The 21,015-nt window shown below is 47.1% G+C and overlaps 20 non-coding genes and 1 pseudogene across 20 annotated transcripts; 18 read left to right on the top strand and 3 right to left on the bottom strand.

Moving 5' to 3' along the window:
- The first annotated feature begins 299 nt into the window (after positions 1–299).
- Positions 300–490, top strand: LOC142369825 (U2 spliceosomal RNA). Its single transcript, XR_012767715.1, has one exon. It is a non-coding gene; the product is annotated as a U2 spliceosomal RNA (small nuclear RNA).
- A 364-nt stretch (positions 491–854) lies between these two features.
- LOC142374368 (5S ribosomal RNA) lies at positions 855–973 on the top strand. The gene has a single exon (XR_012768701.1). It is a non-coding gene; the product is annotated as a 5S ribosomal RNA (ribosomal RNA).
- Positions 974–1,588: 615 nt separating this feature from the next.
- On the top strand, positions 1,589–1,701 carry LOC142373748 (U5 spliceosomal RNA). The gene has a single exon (XR_012768565.1). It is a non-coding gene; the product is annotated as a U5 spliceosomal RNA (small nuclear RNA).
- A 3,114-nt stretch (positions 1,702–4,815) lies between these two features.
- LOC142368091 (U2 spliceosomal RNA) lies at positions 4,816–5,006 on the top strand. Its single transcript, XR_012767252.1, has one exon. It is a non-coding gene; the product is annotated as a U2 spliceosomal RNA (small nuclear RNA).
- A 364-nt stretch (positions 5,007–5,370) lies between these two features.
- On the top strand, positions 5,371–5,489 carry LOC142374358 (5S ribosomal RNA). Its single transcript, XR_012768699.1, has one exon. It is a non-coding gene; the product is annotated as a 5S ribosomal RNA (ribosomal RNA).
- Positions 5,490–6,103: 614 nt separating this feature from the next.
- Positions 6,104–6,216, top strand: LOC142373742 (U5 spliceosomal RNA). Its single transcript, XR_012768564.1, has one exon. It is a non-coding gene; the product is annotated as a U5 spliceosomal RNA (small nuclear RNA).
- A 305-nt stretch (positions 6,217–6,521) lies between these two features.
- On the top strand, positions 6,522–6,712 carry LOC142368686 (U2 spliceosomal RNA). Its single transcript, XR_012767408.1, has one exon. It is a non-coding gene; the product is annotated as a U2 spliceosomal RNA (small nuclear RNA).
- Positions 6,713–7,076: 364 nt separating this feature from the next.
- LOC142374596 (5S ribosomal RNA) lies at positions 7,077–7,195 on the top strand. Its single transcript, XR_012768753.1, has one exon. It is a non-coding gene; the product is annotated as a 5S ribosomal RNA (ribosomal RNA).
- A 614-nt stretch (positions 7,196–7,809) lies between these two features.
- Positions 7,810–7,922, top strand: LOC142374210 (U5 spliceosomal RNA). The gene has a single exon (XR_012768664.1). It is a non-coding gene; the product is annotated as a U5 spliceosomal RNA (small nuclear RNA).
- A 305-nt stretch (positions 7,923–8,227) lies between these two features.
- LOC142368679 (U2 spliceosomal RNA) lies at positions 8,228–8,418 on the top strand. Its single transcript, XR_012767407.1, has one exon. It is a non-coding gene; the product is annotated as a U2 spliceosomal RNA (small nuclear RNA).
- Positions 8,419–8,782: 364 nt separating this feature from the next.
- Positions 8,783–8,901, top strand: LOC142401161 (5S ribosomal RNA). Its single transcript, XR_012773087.1, has one exon. It is a non-coding gene; the product is annotated as a 5S ribosomal RNA (ribosomal RNA).
- Positions 8,902–9,515: 614 nt separating this feature from the next.
- On the top strand, positions 9,516–9,628 carry LOC142373738 (U5 spliceosomal RNA). The gene has a single exon (XR_012768563.1). It is a non-coding gene; the product is annotated as a U5 spliceosomal RNA (small nuclear RNA).
- Positions 9,629–9,933: 305 nt separating this feature from the next.
- LOC142368584 (U2 spliceosomal RNA) lies at positions 9,934–10,124 on the top strand. Its single transcript, XR_012767384.1, has one exon. It is a non-coding gene; the product is annotated as a U2 spliceosomal RNA (small nuclear RNA).
- Positions 10,125–10,488: 364 nt separating this feature from the next.
- On the top strand, positions 10,489–10,607 carry LOC142374304 (5S ribosomal RNA). The gene has a single exon (XR_012768688.1). It is a non-coding gene; the product is annotated as a 5S ribosomal RNA (ribosomal RNA).
- A 614-nt stretch (positions 10,608–11,221) lies between these two features.
- Positions 11,222–11,334, top strand: LOC142373732 (U5 spliceosomal RNA). Its single transcript, XR_012768562.1, has one exon. It is a non-coding gene; the product is annotated as a U5 spliceosomal RNA (small nuclear RNA).
- Positions 11,335–17,266: 5,932 nt separating this feature from the next.
- LOC142370497 (U2 spliceosomal RNA) lies at positions 17,267–17,444 on the top strand (annotated as a pseudogene).
- Positions 17,445–17,808: 364 nt separating this feature from the next.
- On the top strand, positions 17,809–17,927 carry LOC142375344 (5S ribosomal RNA). Its single transcript, XR_012768932.1, has one exon. It is a non-coding gene; the product is annotated as a 5S ribosomal RNA (ribosomal RNA).
- A 609-nt stretch (positions 17,928–18,536) lies between these two features.
- LOC142373727 (U5 spliceosomal RNA) lies at positions 18,537–18,649 on the top strand. Its single transcript, XR_012768561.1, has one exon. It is a non-coding gene; the product is annotated as a U5 spliceosomal RNA (small nuclear RNA).
- A 256-nt stretch (positions 18,650–18,905) lies between these two features.
- LOC142365982 (U1 spliceosomal RNA) lies at positions 18,906–19,069 on the bottom strand. Its single transcript, XR_012766690.1, has one exon. It is a non-coding gene; the product is annotated as a U1 spliceosomal RNA (small nuclear RNA).
- A 548-nt stretch (positions 19,070–19,617) lies between these two features.
- LOC142366209 (U1 spliceosomal RNA) lies at positions 19,618–19,781 on the bottom strand. The gene has a single exon (XR_012766744.1). It is a non-coding gene; the product is annotated as a U1 spliceosomal RNA (small nuclear RNA).
- Positions 19,782–20,329: 548 nt separating this feature from the next.
- On the bottom strand, positions 20,330–20,493 carry LOC142401859 (U1 spliceosomal RNA). The gene has a single exon (XR_012773227.1). It is a non-coding gene; the product is annotated as a U1 spliceosomal RNA (small nuclear RNA).
- Positions 20,494–21,015: the final 522 nt, after the last annotated feature.

The raw sequence follows: 21,015 nt of genomic DNA, 5'->3' as shown, positions 1-21,015 counted from the left end.
CATTCTGTCTGTGCAAAGGAAATCTTCTTGCTGTGCCAAGTGACTTCTCGGAGTAGAGTCACCTTATTTCTTGAGACCGTGCCCATGTTCAAAGCCTGGAGCGCTAAATTGTTGTTGTTTGAACGGTGCTCAGTGGAGCGGGCGGGAGTGTAAAGTTGTACCATCTGAAACGGCTGAAGAGTGCTCACTGCAGCGGGTGGGCGGAGGTGCAAAGTGACGCTTTGTAGGCAACAAAAGAGCACCGCCACAAGTGCGCATTGTGCCAGGAAGGGCTCTCGGACGTGAAACAGTGGAGGGTTATCGCTTCTCGGCCTTTTGGCTAAGATCAAGTGTAGTATCTGTTCTTATCAGTTTAATATCTGATATGTCCTCTATATGAGGACTACATATTAAATGGATTTTTAGGCACAGGGGTTGAAAAAGGGGCTTGCTCCGTTCACTCCACGCATCGACCCTGTACTGCAGTGCCGCCGGGAACGGTGCACTCTTCCCAACTCTTGTGAAATAACAAAACCAGCGGTACATGGTGGTAGTTTCAGGGAGCCATTGTATTCTGACTTCTAAAATGGAACTATAATCTTTAGAAAAGACGCAGTTTATGAGCACGTCGTGGGATTGAGCTTCCCTGGTTTCTCTGTATGACCATGAACACCAAACTACACACAGAGAACAGAGGAGCTTGACAGACACACACTAAGTTATCTGAGAGTCCCATTTTCAGCTGCAGAGAACAATCACATCAGGGAAGTCGACGTGCAGGCTCAACATCAGCCTCTCAAGCCAACTCTCTGGTAAAATAGGGGCAACGTATGGTTCCAGCACCTATGTAACACATATTTGTCACGGGGACTGTGGCTTACGGCCACACCGCCCTGAACACGCCCGATCTCGTCCGAACTCGGAAGCCAAGCAGGGTCGGGCCTGGTTAGTACTTGGATGGGAGACCGCTTGGGAATACCAGGTGCTGTAAGCATTTTTCTCTCTTGTCTTCTCTTCTCTCTGCATGTCTTTTGTTGAAACATCTGTTGATCACCCTGTGATCCATCTTGCTGATCCTGGATCTGCTAAGGTGTCCCAGGTCATGGTTGCCTTTGATCCTCATACATTTAACTTTGTCCTGACAAAGGAGCAGTTCCAAAAAGTCAAACAGGGACTGCCTTTGCATTTGACGCAGTCAAACTGCATGCGCCTGGAGAAGCCAAAAGGCTTACAGCACCTGGTATTCCCAGGCGGTCTCCCCATCCAAGTACTAACCAGGCCCGACTCTGCTTAGCTTCTGAGATAAAACTCTGGCTTTTTAGTCTGCGAAAAGAGAGTGAAAGTGAACTCCACTTTGAGATGGCTCTGGGATTGGGCCGACTGGGAGAATTGCTTGAAAAAAAGCTCTACACCCAATGAGCGGTCAGAACAAAGCCTCAAGACCCCTAGTCTTTTGCAGAGAGTAAAAGACAAAGCAGCCATTGAATAGGGCCCGATTGTTCCTACCTGGTCGGCCGAGGAGCCAGCGTCTCAACCAAGCAAAGCTCACCGTGGGGAAGGTGGCTATGCCAACTAGCCTGATGCACTGCTCCCGCAGTGTCAAATACTCGTACTCTGGTTTCTCTTCATAACGTACAAGTCTTTCGCCTTTTACTAAAGACTTCCGTGGAGAGCAGCATTAATGAGTTGTTTCTATTTTTGGAAGGCTTTACCTTTGCGGGTGAAGCCCATCACTGCACGAAAAGAGGGATTTGTGTCACTGTGGACGGCAGTGAACTTCCGCGAATTTGCCTAATTTTCGGACGCACCTGGGCGCTTGCAGGCAGACAAACTTTAAGTTTGTTGAGCCCGAAAATCGTCAGAAACGAACCCGACTCGCGGCGGGCTCTCACAGCGGGGTGCTAATGGCCCAGCGATTAGCACCCCGCTGTGAGAGTGCCTGGACCTCTCACTGGCCTCACTGGTATTGGACGAAAAAGGCACGTGATTACATAAAAAAGCTCCTGTAAAGCTGTCCGCCCATTGGCCAATAAGGTTAATATATGCATACTTTATATGGGCATATCATTCAGTAATTATGATTAATAATTGTGATTATGATTACTAATATTCCTGGGATGTTTGTGTACTTCATATATTCACGTCATTCTTATAAGCTGCACTATGACTAGGCTAATGCAGGCATGAATGACGTGATTCTATTGAGAATGAAAAAGGAAACTTTTTTTTTTTTAAAGCGCTTTTATTGCCACACCACACAATGTACATAGCTTACATTGTAATAAGAACCATGTTGATAATAAAGAATTGAAAACTATATACACACACTGCTGTAGCCTACAATATACACAATAAGCCTAAACGCCGCCGTTTGGAATCCGCATTCTTCGCATCACTCCGGTCCCTGCAGGGTCTGCGGGAGTTGTCAGACGTCCTCATCCTGGATCAGAAGCTGGCTTCTGGGAGCTGTTGGAATAACCAATAAATAATCCATGCACAGCATATTGACAACTTGTCTATAAAGTAACAAAAGTCATATTGACAGCGTATATGTTCTTACTCTCTTTCACTCTTCTGTGGTGAGACTGTGAGTATTTCGGGTTGGCTTCAAGACGCGCCTGTAGCACAGCACACAGGTCCGTCACGCAGCTGAAAAAAACAAACAAGAGGAATGAATAAAATGACCAGTGCTTAAAAGTGTCAGTGCCAGCCGTGGTAAAAGCCAGCGCCGCTCACCCTCGATAGTGTCCCCGTCTGCCTCTCTGAAGTTCGGACTGTTTGACACCGCCTCCTTCAAGCGACTCGTTACATCCATATTGTGAGGTGACAGTAGCCTGTAAAAACAAAAGGCCTATGGTTAATAAAAAAAACTGCATTAACGTAACATCGGGTCCAACTCAACTAGATATTGGGAGAACATTCACTTATTCTTACCCTTGACCTGGATTATAATGCCACGGTGAGTTATGCAGGCGGCGAACTGCTTCCTATAAATTGAAAACACGAAATTCATTTTTTTAAATAAAGCAACTCACACTGGTTTTCACGTGATGGACACAATTAAGTTGAGTTTAGCCTAAAGCCACAGTCAATAACCTACTCTTACCGCGATTTTCGGATTCTGTATCCGCCTTCTCTTGCGCTCTTCAACTTCTCTGGAATGTAACTTCAGTCCGTTCTCGACGGCCATCTTACCTCCAACCTAGCGAATCTCTGGTCGATTCCCCCCAGCACCCTCTCCACGACCATATCCACAGTGCTGGCCACCATACGAGACATCCCGGTCATAGCATTCAACAAGACTTTCATTTTATCTGCCTGTAAGCAAGTGAGTAAGTAAGTTTAATATACAGCACATTTAAAATCAGCGAGAACTGTCCCAAGTGCTGTACAGTGTCAACAAGACTAAAATTAAACAATCAAATGGTCATGTGCAAGTAGAAAAAAACACACAAACCTGTAGACCCGCAGAGAGTTGCTGGGGAGTTGAAAGCTAGTCGTCTTCCAGCCATTGTATTGCACAAACCAGGGCAGTTTTCACAGTACGGGACTCTGTCTGCCTTTCTGTCTGTCTTTCTGCCGCCAGATCTGCTCCTTAAACTTTTTGTTTACACTGCACGACACAATGTTTCTCATACGTGATTGAACGAGAGCTTATGCGAGCCGTTAAGCTCCACCAATCATATGCGTATACGTCATTACACGGAATACTCGCGAGACAACCTCCCGTCCTTTTGCTATTTAATGTTGTCTGACCACAGCTGGCAATTTGCACTGTTTTGACACAAAAATGGACTCTGCAAGGACAAAGAAAAGACCTCGGCGATATTGTGACCATTGTGACACCGAATTAAGCCATACACAATAAAACACTGAGCGCACTACTGCACATTATGTATACAGGCCAGATTTCTATATTTTTATTTCTATATTTCTATTTTATTTAAGAAACCTTTTAGAATATTGCTGTTGCATGCTTATTTTATCTTTATCTTATCTTTATTATTATACATTTGGACATCCAGTGCGGGCAACAAAGAAAATAATTTCATTGTTCAGGGAAACACGTTTCTAACTGCACACATGACAATAAACCTTTGAAACCTTGAATCCTTGAATTTTGCCCACAAAAAGCGGTTACAAAAGAGGTGTTTGGGAGAAAAAAAAAACAGATATGCATCACCTGTCACCAGCAGACAGCGTGCACCTCTTCTTTTTCAAGACAACACAGCAACAAACTTGGCTGGAGTTGGAGGTGATAGTGAACGTGTAGAAACAGGCCTGCCCACCCCCCACCTCACCTCACCCCACCCCACTTGAAAATGACTGTGGCAGCTCCTGACCTGATCACTGGCATTTACATATTAAAGGCTCTCCTAAGTAGGGGAGGGGAGGGGGGCATGGGGGAGCAGTTGCCAGGTCAATTTGCGACAATTTGGGCCAAGTTTTCACTTTTACCACCGCAAATGCAGGGGCTTAACGTATGCGGACATGTAAGGGGCCACATACATCCACAAATCCCTCTTTTCATGCAGTGCATTCTGTCTGTGCAAAGGAAATCTTCTTGCTGTGCCAAGTGACTTCTCGGAGTAGAGTCACCTTATTTCTTGAGACCGTGCCCATGTTCAAAGCCTGGAGCGCTAAATTGTTGTTGTTTGAACGGTGCTCAGTGGAGCGGGCGGGAGTGCAAAGTTGTACCATCTGAAACGGCTGAAGAGTGCTCACTGCAGCGGGTGGGCGGAGGTGCAAAGTGACGCTTTGTAGGCAACAAAAGAGCACCGCCACAAGTGCGCATTGTGCCAGGAAGGGCTCTCGGACGTGAAACAGTGGAGGGTTATCGCTTCTCGGCCTTTTGGCTAAGATCAAGTGTAGTATCTGTTCTTATCAGTTTAATATCTGATACGTCCTCTATATGAGGACTACATATTAAATGGATTTTTAGGCACAGGGGTTGAAAAAGGGGCTTGCTCCGTTCACTCCACGCATCGACCCGGTACTGCAGTGCCGCCGGGAACGGTGCACTCTTCCCAACTCTTGTGAAATAACAAAACCAGCGGTACATGGTGGTAGTTTCAGGGAGCCATTGTATTCTGACTTCTAAAATGGAACTATAATCTTTAGAAAAGACGCAGTTTATGAGCACGTCGTGGGATTGAGCTTCCCTGGTTTCTCTGTATGACCATGAACACCAAACTACACACAGAGAACAGAGGAGCTTGACAGACACACACTAAGTTATCTGAGAGTCCCATTTTCAGCTGCAGAGAACAATCACATCAGGGAAGTCGACGTGCAGGCTCAACATCAGCCTCTCAAGCCAACTCTCTGGTAAAATAGGGGCAACGTATGGTTCCAGCACCTATGTAACACATATTTGTCACGGGGACTGTGGCTTACGGCCACACCGCCCTGAACACGCCCGATCTCGTCCGAACTCGGAAGCCAAGCAGGGTCGGGCCTGGTTAGTACTTGGATGGGAGACCGCTTGGGAATACCAGGTGCTGTAAGCACTTTTCTCTCTTGTCTTCTCTTCTCTCTGCATGTCTTTTGTTGAAACATCTGTTGATCACCCTGTGATCCATCTTGCTGATCCTGGATCTGCTGAGATGTCCCAGGTCATGGTTGCCTTTGATCCTCATACATTTAACTTTGTCCTGACAAAGGAGCAGTTCCAAAAAGTCAAACAGGGACTGCCTTTGCATTTGACGCAGTCAAACTGCATGCGCCTGGAGAAGCCAAAAGGCTTACAGCACCTGGTATTCCCAGGCGGTCTCCCCATCCAAGTACTAACCAGGCCCGACTCTGCTTAGCTTCTGAGATAAAACTCTGGCTTTTAGTCTGCGAAAAGAGAGTGAAAGTGAACTCCACTTTGAGATGGCTCTGGGATTGGGCCGACTGGGAGAATTGCTTGAAAAAAACCTCTACACCCAATGAGCGGTCAGAACAAAGCCTCAAGACCCCTAGTCTTTTGCACAGAGTAAAAGACAAAGCAGCCATTGAATAGGGCCCGATTGTTCCTACCTGGTCGGCCGAGGAGCGAGCGTCTCAACCAAGCAAAGATCACCGTGGGGAAGGTGGCTATGCCAACTAGCCTGATGCACTGCTCCCGCAGTGTCAAATACTCGTACTCTGGTTTCTCTTCATAACGTACAAGTCTTTCGCCTTTTACTAAAGACTTCCGTGGAGAGCAGCATTAATGAGTTGTTTCTATTTTTGGAAGGCTTTACCTTTGCGGGTGAAGCCCATTCTGTCTGTGCAAAGGAAATCTTCTTGCTGTGCCAAGTGACTTCTCGGAGTAGAGTCACCTTATTTCTTGAGACCGTGCCCATGTTCAAAGCCTGGAGCGCTAAATTGTTGTTGTTTGAACGGTGCTCAGTGGAGCGGGCGGGAGTGCAAAGTTGTACCATCTGAAACGGCTGAAGAGTGCTCACTGCAGCGGGTGGGCGGAGGTGCAAAGTGACGCTTTGTAGGCAAAAAAAGAGCACCGCCACAAGTGCGCATTGTGCCAGGAAGGGCTCTCGGACGTGAAACAGTGGAGGGTTATCGCTTCTCGGCCTTTTGGCTAAGATCAAGTGTAGTATCTGTTCTTATCAGTTTAATATCTGATACGTCCTCTATATGAGGACTACATATTAAATGGATTTTTAGGCACAGGGGTTGAAAAAGGGGCTTGCTCCGCTCACTCCACGCATCGACCCGGTACTGCAGTGCCGCCGGGAACGGTGCACTCTTCCCAACTCTTGTGAAATAACAAAACCAGCGGTACATGGTGGTAGTTTCAGGGAGCCATTGTATTCTGACTTCTAAAATGGAACTGTAATCATTAGAAAAGACGCAGTTTATGAGCACGTCGTGGGATTGAGCTTCCCTGGTTTCTCTGTATGACCATGAACACCAAACTACACACAGAGAACAGAGGAGCTTGACAGACACACACTAAGTTATCTGAGAGTCCCATTTTCAGCTGCAGAGAACAATCACATCAGGGAAGTCGACGTGCAGGCTCAACATCAGCCTCTCAAGCCAACTCTCTGGTAAAATAGGGGCAACGTATGGTTCCAGCACCTATGTAACACATATTTGTCACGGGGACTGTGGCTTACGGCCACACCGCCCTGAACACGCCCGATCTCGTCTGAACTCGGAAGCCAAGCAGGGTCGGGCCTGGTTAGTACTTGGATGGGAGACCGCTTGGGAATACCAGGTGCTGTAAGCATTTTTCTCTCTTGTCTTCTCTTCTCTCTGCATGTCTTTTGTTGAAACATCTGTTGATCACCCTGTGATCCATCTTGCTGATCCTGGATCTGCTAAGGTGTCCCAGGTCATGGTTGCCTTTGATCCTCATACATTTAACTTTGTCCTGACAAAGGAGCAGTTCCAAAAAGTCAAACAGGGACTGCCTTTGCATTTGACGCAGTCAAACTGCATGCGCCTGGAGAAGCCAAAAGGCTTACAGCACCTGGTATTCCCAGGCGGTCTCCCCATCCAAGTACTAACCAGGCCCGACTCTGCTTAGCTTCTGAGATAAAACTCTGGCTTTTAGTCTGCGAAAAGAGAGTGAAAGTGAACTCCACTTTGAGATGGCTCTGGGATTGGGCCGACTGGGAGAATTGCTTGAAAAAAACCTCTACACCCAATGAGCGGTCAGAACAAAGCCTCAAGACCCCTAGTCTTTTGCACAGAGTAAAAGAAAAAGCAGCCATTGAATAGGGCCCGATTGTTCCTACCTGGTCGGCCGAGGAGCCAGCGTCTCAACCAAGCAAAGCTCACCGTGGGGAAGGTGGCTATGCCAACTAGCCTGATGCACTGCTCCCGCAGTGTCAAATACTCGTACTCTGGTTTCTCTTCGTAACGTACAAGTCTTTCGCCTTTTACTAAAGACTTCCGTGGAGAGCAGCATTAATGAGTTGTTTCTATTTTTGGAAGGCTTTACCTTTGCGGGTGAAGCCCATTCTGTCTGTGCAAAGGAAATCTTCTTGCTGTGCCAAGTGACTTCTCGGAGTAGAGTCACCTTATTTCTTGAGACCGTGCCCATGTTCAAAGCCTGGAGCGCTAAATTGTTGTTGTTTGAACGGTGCTCAGTGGAGCGGGCGGGAGTGCAAAGTTGTACCATCTGAAACGGCTGAAGAGTGCTCACTGCAGCGGGTGGGCGGAGGTGCAAAGTGACGCTTTGTAGGCAAAAAAAGAGCACCGCCACAAGTGCGCATTGTGCCAGGAAGGGCTCTCGGACGTGAAACAGTGGAGGGTTATCGCTTCTCGGCCTTTTGGCTAAGATCAAGTGTAGTATCTGTTCTTATCAGTTTAATATCTGATACGTCCTCTATATGAGGACTACATATTAAATGGATTTTTAGGCACAGGGGTTGAAAAAGGGGCTTGCTCCGCTCACTCCACGCATCGACCCGGTACTGCAGTGCCGCCGGGAACGGTGCACTCTTCCCAACTCTTGTGAAATAACAAAACCAGCGGTACATGGTGGTAGTTTCAGGGAGCCATTGTATTCTGACTTCTAAAATGGAACTGTAATCATTAGAAAAGACGCAGTTTATGAGCACGTCGTGGGATTGAGCTTCCCTGGTTTCTCTGTATGACCATGAACACCAAACTACACACAGAGAACAGAGGAGCTTGACAGACACACACTAAGTTATCTGAGAGTCCCATTTTCAGCTGCAGAGAACAATCACATCAGGGAAGTCGACGTGCAGGCTCAACATCAGCCTCTCAAGCCAACTCTCTGGTAAAATAGGGGAAACGTATGGTTCCAGCACCTATGTAACACATATTTGTCACGGGGACTGTGGCTTACGGCCACACCGCCCTGAACACGCCCGATCTCGTCCGAACTTGGAAGCCAAGCAGGGTCAGGCCTGGTTAGTACTTGGATGGGAGACCGCTTAGGAATACCAGGTGCTGTAAGCATTTTTCTCTCTTGTCTTCTCTTCTCTCTGCATGTCTTTTGTTGAAACATCTGTTGATCACCCTGTGATCCATCTTGCTGATCCTGGATCTGCTAAGGTGTCCCAGGTCATGGTTGCCTTTGATCCTCATACATTTAACTTTGTCCTGACAAAGGAGCAGTTCCAAAAAGTCAAACAGGGACTGCCTTTGCATTTGACGCAGTCAAACTGCATGCGCCTGGAGAAGCCAAAAGGCTTACAGCACCTGGTATTCCCAGGCGGTCTCCCCATCCAAGTACTAACCAGGCCCGACTCTGCTTAGCTTCTGAGATAAAACTCTGGCTTTTAGTCTGCGAAAAGAGAGTGAAAGTGAACTCCACTTTGAGATGGCTCTGGGATTGGGCCGACTGGGAGAATTGCTTGAAAAAAACCTCTACACCCAATGAGCGGTCAGAACAAAGCCTCAAGACCCCTAGTCTTTTGCAGAGAGTAAAAGACAAAGCAGCCATTGAATAGGGCCCGATTGTTCCTACCTGGTCGGCCGAGGAGCCAGCGTCTCAACCAAGCAAAGCTCACCGTGGGGAAGGTGGCTATGCCAACTAGCCTGATGCACTGCTCCCGCAGTGTCAAATACTCGTACTCTGGTTTCTCTTCATAACGTACAAGTCTTTCGCCTTTTACTAAAGACTTCCGTGGAGAGCAGCATTAATGAGTTGTTTCTATTTTTGGAAGGCTTTACCTTTGCGGGTGAAGCCCATTCTGTCTGTGCAAAGGAAATCTTCTTGCTGTGCCAAGTGACTTCTCGGAGTAGAGTCACCTTATTTCTTGAGACCGTGCCCATGTTCAAAGCCTGGAGCGCTAAATTGTTGTTGTTTGAACGGTGCTCAGTGGAGCGGGCGGGAGTGCAAAGTTGTACCATCTGAAACGGCTGTAGAGTGCTCACTGCAGCGGGTGGGCGGAGGTGCAAAGTGACGCTTTGTAGGCAAAAAAAGAGCACCGCCACAAGTGCGCATTGTGCCAGGAAGGGCTCTCGGACGTGAAACAGTGGAGGGTTATCGCTTCTCGGCCTTTTGGCTAAGATCAAGTGTAGTATCTGTTCTTATCAGTTTAATATCTGATATGTCCTCTATATGAGGACTACATATTAAATGGATTTTTAGGCACAGGGGTTGAAAAAGGGGCTTGCTCCGCTCACTCCACGCATCGACCCGGTACTGCAGTGCCGCCGGGAACGGTGCACTCTTCCCAACACTTGTGAAATAACAAAACCAGCGGTACATGGTGGTAGTTTCAGGGAGCCATTGTATTCTGACTTCTAAAATGGAACTATAATCTTTAGAAAAGACGCAGTTTATGAGCACGTCGTGGGATTGAGCTTCCCTGGTTTCTCTGTATGACCATGAACACCAAACTACACACAGAGAACAGAGGAGCTTGACAGACACACACTAAGTTATCTGAGAGTCCCATTTTCAGCTGCAGAGAACAATCACATCAGGGAAGTCGACGTGCAGGCTCAACATCAGCCTCTCAAGCCAACTCTCTGGTAAAATAGGGGCAACGTATGGTTCCAGCACCTATGTAACACATATTTGTCACGGGGACTGTGGCTTACGGCCACACCGCCCTGAACACGCCCGATCTCGTCCGAACTCGGAAGCCAAGCAGGGTCGGGCCTGGTTAGTACTTGGATGGGAGACCGCTTGGGAATACCAGGTGCTGTAAGCATTTTTCTCTCTTGTCTTCTCTTCTCTCTGCATGTCTTTTGTTGAAACATCTGTTGATCACCCTGTGATCCATCTTGCTGATCCTGGATCTGCTAAGGTGTCCCAGGTCATGGTTGCCTTTGATCCTCATACATTTAACTTTGTCCTGACAAAGGAGCAGTTCCAAAAAGTCAAACAGGGACTGCCTTTGCATTTGACGCAGTCAAACTGCATGCGCCTGGAGAAGCCAAAAGGCTTACAGCACCTGGTATTCCCAGGCAGTCTCCCCATCCAAGTACTAACCAGGCCCGACTCTGCTTAGCTTCTGAGATAAAACTCTGGCTTTTAGTCTGCGAAAAGAGAGTGAAAGTGAACTCCACTTTGAGATGGCTCTGGGATTGGGCCGACTGGGAGAATTGCTTGAAAAAAACCTCTACACCCAATGAGCGGTCAGAACAAAGCCTCAAGACCCCTAGTCTTTTGCACAGAGTAAAAGACAAAGCAGCCATTGAATAGGGCCCGATTGTTCCTACCTGGTCGGCCGAGGAGCCAGCGTCTCAACCAAGCAAAGCTCACCGTGGGGAAGGTGGCTATGCCAACTAGCCTGATGCACTGCTCCTGCAGTGTCAAATACTCGTACTCTGGTTTCTCTTCATAACGTACAAGTCTTTCGCCTTTTACTAAAGACTTCCGTGGAGAGCAGCATTAATGAGTTGTTTCTATTTTTGGAAGGCTTTACCTTTGCGGGTGAAGCCCATTCTGTCTGTGCAAAGGAAATCTTCTTGCTGTGCCAAGTGACTTCTCGGAGTAGAGTCACCTTATTTCTTGAGACTGTGCCCATGTTCAAAGCCTGGAGCGCTAAATTGTTGTTGTTTGAACGGTGCTCAGTGGAGCGGGCGGGAGTGCAAAGTTGTACCATCTGAAACGGCTGAAGAGTGCTCACTGCAGCGGGTGGGCGGAGGTGCAAAGTGACGCTTTGTAGGCAAAAAAAGAGCACCGCCACAAGTGCGCATTGTGCCAGGAAGGGCTCTCGGACGTGAAACAGTGGAGGGTTATCGCTTCTCGGCCTTTTGGCTAAGACTGCGATCGCCTCCTTTGGGTGGACTATTTTATGCCTCTTCGGCATTAAATTTTTCTCGCTTTGGAGGTTCTTTTTTGCGTTCGATCAAAGTATTCCAAGTCGTTTGTAGTTGGAGTTCTTTCTCTTTAAATTTTCTTGTATTACCCTTTTTTTTCCCAGGTTTTTGCTTTTTTGAACGAGTTTCAGCTGACACAGGGTCGGTGTCGGTGTTCCATTTTTTTTAGAGGAAGGTAAGTATCCATTTTTAGTACCTTTTCATCCACTTTTTACTCTTTTATTGGGCTTTTAGTGTGATATTTATTTTTGTTCTTTTAAGCATTTTATTTAAAAACTGTTTGTGGTGCCTCCATCATGTCGGCAAACTATGCTGGCATGAGGAGGCACCACAGCGCTAGATTTTTATTTAAAGAAAAAGAAGGAAAGCTTATAGAGATGTCCAGATTGGACTTCTCTCAGAAGCTAATTCAAAACATATTGAACTTCAAGCCAGACGATTTGAATTGCATCCTGTCATTGCCTTTTAACAAAGGTTTCGATGTAAGTTTTCGCACTGCAGCTTTGCTGCAGGAGTTTTGGACGAGATTTGGTAATGTGCAAGCCCAGTTTTCTGTGTTTACTGTTGAGAAACTTACTGACAATACTCTGAAGACAGTAATTGTCAGAATGTTCAATGAAATGGTGAACGCAGAAGATATCTGTATATGGTTGGGAAGATTCTGCACTGTTAAAGGCCAGGCAATGAAGGTGAGGGATGTTGACGGCATCTGGAACTGCGCCTGGAGGGTTCCCATCCAACAATGGCAAGACCCCCAGGGCTTCCAGGGCCTGAAACATCTCCCATCAATGATTGTCTTGGGAGAAAACAGAGGCTACATCCACTACCAGGGACAGCCCAAACTCTGCCGCAAATGTGGGGAGCACGGGCACCTGGTGGAGGCCTGCACGAAGGTGTTTTGTGGCAAATGTAGAGGAATCGGTCACACCTTCGAAGAGTGTACGAATGGCAGAAAGTGCAATCTCTGTGGAGAATCAAACCACCTCTTCAGAGATTGCCCAAAATCCTTTGCCAACAAATTGAAATCCAAAAAAACGCGGGAAGGAAATGGAGGGCAGACCGAGGCAGTTAACGAGCTACTTGAAACAGCTGGGCTGGAAAATTCAAACTTCCCGCCAAAATCCCTGAATGGTGGACAGCAGTCAGGTGAGGCCGAGGAGGGGGAGGGGCCTGCTACACCCCCACCAATGGAGAGTTCTGGAGAGGAGGAGGAGGAGGTGGTGCAGGCAGAAGGCGGAGCTAGTTCAGAATGTGAAGAAGTCCAATCACAGGATGATAGTGAGGATGCCTCCCTCCCAGATGCCCAGCAAACAAAGAGGCTTGCATCAGAATTGTCCTCTGATTCTCCTATAGTCTCAGAGAAGAGGGGAAGAGCTGGGACTACCTCAGACAGTTCATCTGTGGAGGAGCCCAGAGTCTTCCCCTCCAATTCACCAAATGAGGTCTCTTTTTTAAATGTAGTTCTGCAATCAACCCCTAGAGACTCAAAGTTTAACAAAACCTTGCAACAGAGGCCGACCCCCAGAGTCCGACCGGGGAATAGAGCTCAACACCCTCGCCTCTCACCTGTAGAAGTGAAGGAAGAGCTCCGTTCACAAGAAATTACATAACTGCTTTTAAGACATTTTAAATGTTTTAACCCTCATTTAGTCTTTTAAGATGTCATACCTGTTGTTTTTAACCATACTCATGACACTCACTCTCTCAACTATTAATGTGAGAAGTGTAAAGTCAAAAGTTAGAGCCCAGAGTGTTTTATCCTTTCTTAGTTCTTTTAAGTCAGATGTTCTTTTAATACAGGAATGCGGCCTACCGTTTTTAAAGCACTACAGACAGTGGGAGGAGATGTGGCCACAGACATCATTGTGGAGTGGATCCAACCAAAACAAAAATGATGGAGTGGCCATTTTGATCAAAAACCCTCAGGTTCTGGTGAAGGGCAGCACTGTGGTGAGAGACGGACGGGCACTTTTAGCACATTTGACTTTTATGGGACAAGATTTTAACCTCTTAAATATTTATGGCTTTAACGGAAAAAATGACCGGTATGACCTTTTAGAAGACCTGCAGTCCCACATGCTAGGCAGGGCACCACTAGTTTTAGGGGGTGATTTTAACTGTATTTTAAGCAGGAGTGACAGAAAAAGAGCAGGGGAATTTTTTAAAGTTGACAAAACATCGGTTTTATTACAGGGCATATGCAAGGATTTTAAACTTCAGGACTGTTTTAAAACCATGCATCCCAGAGAGGAGGGCTTCACCTGGTTCAGTGGTGATGGCACCAGAGCCTCTCGTATAGACTACCTTTTTACACGGGACTGCCCACCAACCGATGCTAGATTGAGCCCCGTTTTCTTTTCTGATCACCTAATGCTTTCCTGCACCCTATCACTCTCTTCGGGTGTGACTTCCGGAAGTGGTCTGTGGAAACTAAACTGCTCCCTTTTAAAAGAAAATGAAATAGTTAGTCAGTACCGGGAGCAGTACCACGAGTGGCAGACCCTTCAAGACTTTTACGATACACGTGCACACTGGTGGGAAATGGTGAAGGAAAAGACCCAGACTTTCTTTAGACAGGCAGGTAGGAGAAAAAAGAATAGGGAAAACAGACGCATGATGGGACTGCAGAAGCGACTACAGCGCTATTTTAAATTAAACCAACAAGGGATGGATTTTAATGATGAAATAAAACAAGTGAAAACAGAGATGTCGATTTTAGCAGATATTAAAAGTAAGGGTGTCATTTTAAGAAGCAGGGAACGAGAAATAGAGGAAGGAGAGAAGTGCACAAGGTATTTTTTTAAGAAAATTGTGAATAAAGGGGGGGCCATTTTAAAGCTAACAAAAGAGAACGGGTGCACAGTTGATTCAATGGAAGAAATTAAACAAGTTGTTGAACAATTTTATCGTGAATTGTACGAACAAAAACCTGTTGAAATGGACACCATGACAGAAGTTTTAAATTTCATAGAAAAAACAGTAAAAGACAGTGTGCTTTTAACCCAAGATTTTACAATTTCAGAGTTAAATAAATGTTTTACAAATTTTAGAAAAGGGAAGTCCCCAGGACAAGATGGACTTCCCTTGGAATTTTATTTGACCTTTTGGGATATTTTAGCACCTGACTTGTTTACTGTTTTTATGGAATTTGAGCAACTTGAGCGACTTCCTGACAGTTTTAGAGCAGGGATAGTGACTCTTCTTCACAAAAAAAAGGACAAGACTGACTTGAAGAATTGGAGACCGATTACACTTTTAAACTTTGACTGTAAACTTTTTAGTAAACTTTTAGTCTCACGTATGTCCTTGTTTTTAGAAGACCTGATTCACCCGGATCAAGCCTGTGCCATCCCGGGGAGGAAGATAACCGACAGCCTCGTACTGATCCGAGACACCATCTGTTATGCGAGAGACAGAAACATTCGGCTAGCAGTCCTAAATTTAGACTTTGAGAAAGCCTTTGATCGGGTCTCGCACCAGTACCTTTTCCAGGTACTGCAAAAAATGGGGTTCCCAGAAAGGTTTATAGCTTGGGTGGGTCTGCTGTACCGGGGCATTACCAGCAAATTCCTTGTTAACGGGCATCTGACAAAAGCAGTAAACATCCACTGCGGTGTCCGTCAGGGTTGTCCGTTATCTGCCCTCCTCTACATCATCTGTGTGGAACCACTGGCACAGAGCTTGAGAAGGGACCACCGAATCAATGGGGTGAGAGTCCCGGGGAGCGGGGGACTATCAACAAAGTGTGTTTTATATATGGACGATATAAACATTTTATGTACAGACCTATTATCCATCAATAGGACTCTGGACTTGACTGACTGGTATGGACGGGCCTCTGGGGCAAAACTAAACAGAAACAAGACCCAAGCCCAATTTTACGGGCCATGGACAGCGACTGAGACTGCAGGACTCCCCGTGACTATAACCCAGACAAAACAGAAAATACTGGGGATTAATTTTGACAAGGAAGGGGGAGGGACATCAAACTGGCCAGACGTGGTAGGGAAAGTAAAGCAAAGACTAGGATACTGGGGACTTAGAGGACTGACCATTGAAGGAAAGGTTTTAATCATCAAAGCCGTGATTTTACCTTTGCTTTTACTAATCAGTTCTGTTTTTATCCCACCTAGAAAAGTGCTTTTAGACCTGGACCGAGCCATTTTTTATTTTCTGTGGGGCTCCAAGTGGGAAAGACTGAGGAGAGATGTAATGAAGAAACAAAAAGAGAAAGGAGGAAAAGGAGTGCCTGATTTTTATTTGTTTTTAGGAAGCAGATACACTACACTGCACATCCTACAGGCCACAGACCCATCCGGAAACCCCAAAACTAAAGCAATGACACGATTCTGGATGGGTTCTTACCTCAGAAGACTGAAGATTTTACCCACCGACCTAAAAGTGCCTGTGTCTTTTAGCCTGCCACCATCCTATGCTTTTATCGAGACGTTCTTAAAGCATTTTAACTTGGAGGCAGAGGAGTTGCATGTTTTAACAAACCACCGCTCTTTGATTTCTGTTGTGCAGGAGCGGGAACCAGTGAGTCCAGTGCGTGGGCTCGCGTTCGGCGAGCCCTCAACAGTTTGGTGCAACGTCAACCATTCCGCTCTCCCAAACAGACTCCGGGACCTGTCGTGGATGGTGGCTCATGAGATCCTCCCAGTCAGGTCCGTTATGCACTCCCGGGGCATGTCAGCGATCTCAACCTGCCCGCGACCTGGTTGTGGCGCGCCCGAGTCGGTGAGGCACCTGCTCTGGGAGTGCAGCGCTGCTGCAGACCAGTGGGCAACAGCCGGCTCCTTGCAATTCCCGTACTTGCCAGCAAGGGAGGTCCTCACAGCACAACTCGTGCTCTATGGGGTGAGCCAAACAAAAATAAAAAAGAATGACTTTGCCAAGCAGTGGCTCACCCTAGCCGCTATGAAAGACGCCATGTGGACCTCCAGGAACTTGCTGGTGAGGAAGCGCATGCAGATCCCCCCCGTGGCTGTGATCCGGATGGCCGCAGCGGCGGCTCAAGCGGCCGGAGCTGCAGGCGGCGGGCCTAGGACACATCCACAAAGAAGAATCGCCTCTGTGCTCATTCGGATGAAGGAGCCGGAGCTACACACAAAAAGGTCAAAGCAGCGACGGCCTGGCTCTCCGGGTGAGGCAGGTGGGAAGGAGCAACAGGGTGGGGATCTCCTCTGAGCACCACGACAGGATCCCGAGACCTACTGTTTGGGGGAGCGAAATGAGTTTCCCTGGGTAGGGACTCACTACGCTCCTGCACAAAAAATGGACTTGGAAGAGAGCATTTTAACTAATACACTCCTTTTTAAAGACACTCAATACAAACTGCTACTCGCATGAGAACTACTTCACATGTAACTTTTACCTTAGACAACATTGACCTTATCTGTAATATCCCATGGAAAACTTGTTTTATTGTTGTTGTTTTAAATGTGGTTATACAGATTACACTTATTTATTGATGTTTTTATTCATAGGTAAAACATATGTCTTAAATATGAAGTTTTTATGAAAATGTGATGTATTAGTGTCAATAAATTTTTTCAAAAGAAAAAAAATCTGTTCTTATCAGTTTAATATCTGATACGTCCTCTATATGAGGACTACATATTAAATGGATTTTTAGGCACAGGGGTTGAAAAAGGGGCTTGCTCCGCTCACTCCACGCACCGACCCGGTACTGCAGTGCCGCCGGGAACGGTGCACTCTTCCCAACTCTTGTGAAATAACAAAACCAGCGGTACATGGTGGTAGTTTCAGGGAGCTATTGTATTCTGACTTCTAAAATGGAACTATAATCTTTAGAAATGACGCAGTTTATGAGCACGTCGTGGGATTGAGCTTCCCTGGTTTCTCTGTATGACCATGAACACCAAACTACACACAGAGAACAGAGGAGCTTGACAGACACACACTAAGTTATCTGAGAGTCCCATTTTCAGCTGCAGAGAACAATCACATCAGGGAAGTCGACGTGCAGGCTCAACATCAGCCTCTCAAGCCAACTCTCTGGTAAAATAGGGGCAACGTATGGTTCCAGCACCTATGTAACACATATTTGTCACGGGGACTGTGGCTTACGGCCGCACCGCCCTGAACACGCCCGATCTCGTCCGAACTCGGAAGCCAAGCAGGGTCGGGCCTGGTTAGTACTTGGATGGGAGACCGCTTGGGAATACCAGGTGCTGTAAGCATTTTTCTTTCTTCTCTTCTCTCTGCATGTCTTTTGTTGAAACATCTGTTGATCACCCTGTGATCCATCTTGCTGATCCTGGATCTGCTAAGGTGTCCCAGGTCATGGTTGCCTTTGATCCTCATACATTTAACTTTGTCCTGACAAAGGAGCAGTTCCAAAAAGTCAAACAGGGACTGCCTTTGCATTTGACGCAGTCAAACTGCATGCGCCTGGAGAAGCCAAAAGGCTCACAGCACCTGGTATTCCCAGGCGGTCTCCCCATCCAAATACTAACCAGGCCCGACTCTGCTTAGCTTCTGAGATAAAACTCTGGCTTTTAGTCTGCGAAAAGAGAGTGAAAGTGAACTCCACTTTGAGATGGCTCTGGGATTGGGCCGACTGGGAGAATTGCTTGAAAAAAACCTCTACACCCAATGAGCGATCAGAACAAAGCCTCAAGACCCCTAGTCTTTTGCACAGAGTAAAAGACAAAGCAGCCATTGAATAGGGCCCGATTGTTCCTACCTGGTCGGCCGAGGAGCCAGCGTCTCAACCAAGCAAAGCTCACCGTGGGGAAGGTGGCTATGCCAACTAGCCTGATGCACTGCTCCCGCAGTGTCAAATACTCGTACTCTGGTTTCTCTTCATAACGTACAAGTCTTTCGCCTTTTACTAAAGACTTCCGTGGAGAGCAGCATTAATGAGTTGTTTCTATTTTTGGAAGGCTTTACCTTTGCGGGTGAAGCCCATTCTGTCTGTGCAAAGGAAATCTTCTTGCTGTGCCAAGTGACTTCTCGGAGTAGAGTCACCTTATTTGTTGAGACCGTGCCCATGTTCAAAGCTGGAGCGCTAAATTGTTGTTGTTTGAATGGTGCTCAGTGGAGTGGGCGGGAGTGCAAAGTTGTACCATCTGAAACGGCTGAAGAGTGCTCACTGCAACGCCAGAACAAAAACCAAGGTAGAGTTGCCCAGGGATATTTACATTATACAGTCAAATCAGGGGAGAGCGCGAACGCAGTCCCCCACTACCAGAAATTATGCAGTCGAGATTCCCACATTTGGGGAATTCGCAAGGGTCAGTACAGCCGGTGTGCAATGGCTGAGCCTCGTCCTGGGTGAATCACCTTCTTGATCATGGTATCTCCCCTGCCAGGTAAGTATGAGTTGGAACTGTCAGAGGCTGACACCTCTTTTCCAGGTGCTTCACTCGGCAGGACGGTGCAGCAAATTCAACTGTCTGCAGTGCCATGCCAGCAGCTAACCTGAATCTGAAAAGCTTGCAGATTAAAACAGTCCGGCTTTTCTTCATCTTTCTGATCAGTTCTTGTTTCAACAACCAAGGAATTTGGAGCACAAATTGATTTAGTTTTTCCACTCTCCCCGTCTCTAGAGCCACACCCACCCACACTGGGAAAATTCTTAGTTGAGGCAAACCCTCACGGCTTAATATCTCCAGTGCAGAAATGCTGCCGTATTCTCATCTCGTTGTTGCCATCACTAAGGCAACGCCCACCTGCCTGGGGTGACTGCACCGTATGACCTCACCTGACAACTGCGCAGCTGCATATCAGCTGTGCAGACCTGCCGCAGCATTCAGCAAACCTTGCAAAACATGGGTTTTAAAGATGGAAAGGTGTCGTTAAATCAGAACCGCCAGGACAAAAACCAAGGTAGAGTTGCCCAGGGATATTCACGTTATACAGTCAAATCAGGGGAGAGCGCGAACGCAGTCCCCCACTACCAGAAATTATGCAGTCGAGATTCCCACATTTAGGGAATTCGCAAGGGTCAGTACAGCCGGTGTGCAATGGCTGAGTCTCGTCCTGGGTGAACCACCTTCTTGATCATGGTATCTCCCCTGCCAGGTAAGTATGAGTTGGAACTGTCAGAGGCTGACACCTCTTTTCCAGGTGCCTCACTCGGCCGGACGGTGCAGCAAATTCAACTGTCTGCAGTGCCATGCCAGCAGCTAACCTGAATCTGAAAAGCTTGCAGATTAAAACAGTCCGGCTTTTCTTCATCTTTCTGATCAGTTCTTGTTTCAACAACCAAGGAATTTGGAGCACAAATTGATTTAGTTTTTCCACTCTCCCCGTCTCTAGAGCCACACCCACCCACACTGGGAAAATTCTAAGTTGATGCAAACCCTCACGGCTTAATATCTCCAGTGCAGAAATGCTGCCGTATTCTCATCTCGTTGTTGCCATCACTAAGGCAACGCCCACCTGCCTGGGGTGACTGCACCGTATGACCTCACCTGACAACTGCGCAGCTGCATATCAGCTGTGCAGACCTGCCGCAGCATTCAGCAAACCTTGCAAAACATGGGTTTTAAAGATGGAAAGGTGTCGTTAAAGCAGCAACGTCAGAACAAAAACCAAGGTAGAGTTGCCCAGGGATATTCACATTATACAGTCAAATCAGGGGAGAGCGCGAACGCAGTCCCCCACTACCAGAAATTATGCAGTCGAGATTCCCACATTCGGGGAATTCGCAAGGGTCAGCACAGCCGGTGTGCAATGGCTGAGCCTCGTCCTGGGTGAACCACCTTCTTGATCATGGTATCTCCCCTGCCAGGTAAGTATGAGTTGGAACTGTCAGAGGCTGACACCTCTTTTCCAGGTGCCTCACTCGGCCGGACGGTGCAGCAAATTCAACTGTCTGCAGTGCCATGCCAGCAGCTAACCTGAATCTGAAAAGCTTGCAGATTAAAACAGTCCGGCTTTTCTTCATCTTTCTGATCAGTTCTTGTTTCAACAACCAAGGAATTTGGAGCACAAATTGATTTAGTTTTTCCACTCTCCCCATCTCTAGAGCCACACCCACCCACACTGGGAAAATTCTTAGTTGAGCCAAACCTTCACGGCTTAATATCTCCAGTGCAGAAATGCTGACGTATTCTCATCTCGTTGTTGCCATCACTAAGGCAACGCTCACCTGCCTGGGGGGACTGCACCGTATGACCTCACCTGACAACTGCGCAGCTGCATATCAGATGTGCAGACCTGCCGCAGCATTCAGCAAACCTTGCAAAACATGGGTTTTAAAGATGGAAAGGTGTCGTTAAAGCAGCAACGCCAGGACAAAAACCAAGGTAGAGTTGCCCA

Source organism: Odontesthes bonariensis, chromosome 2 (assembly GCF_027942865.1).
Source record: "Odontesthes bonariensis isolate fOdoBon6 chromosome 2, fOdoBon6.hap1, whole genome shotgun sequence".
Taxonomy (NCBI): Eukaryota; Metazoa; Chordata; class Actinopteri; order Atheriniformes; family Atherinopsidae; genus Odontesthes; species Odontesthes bonariensis.
This window is presented reverse-complemented; position numbering and strand designations above follow the sequence as displayed.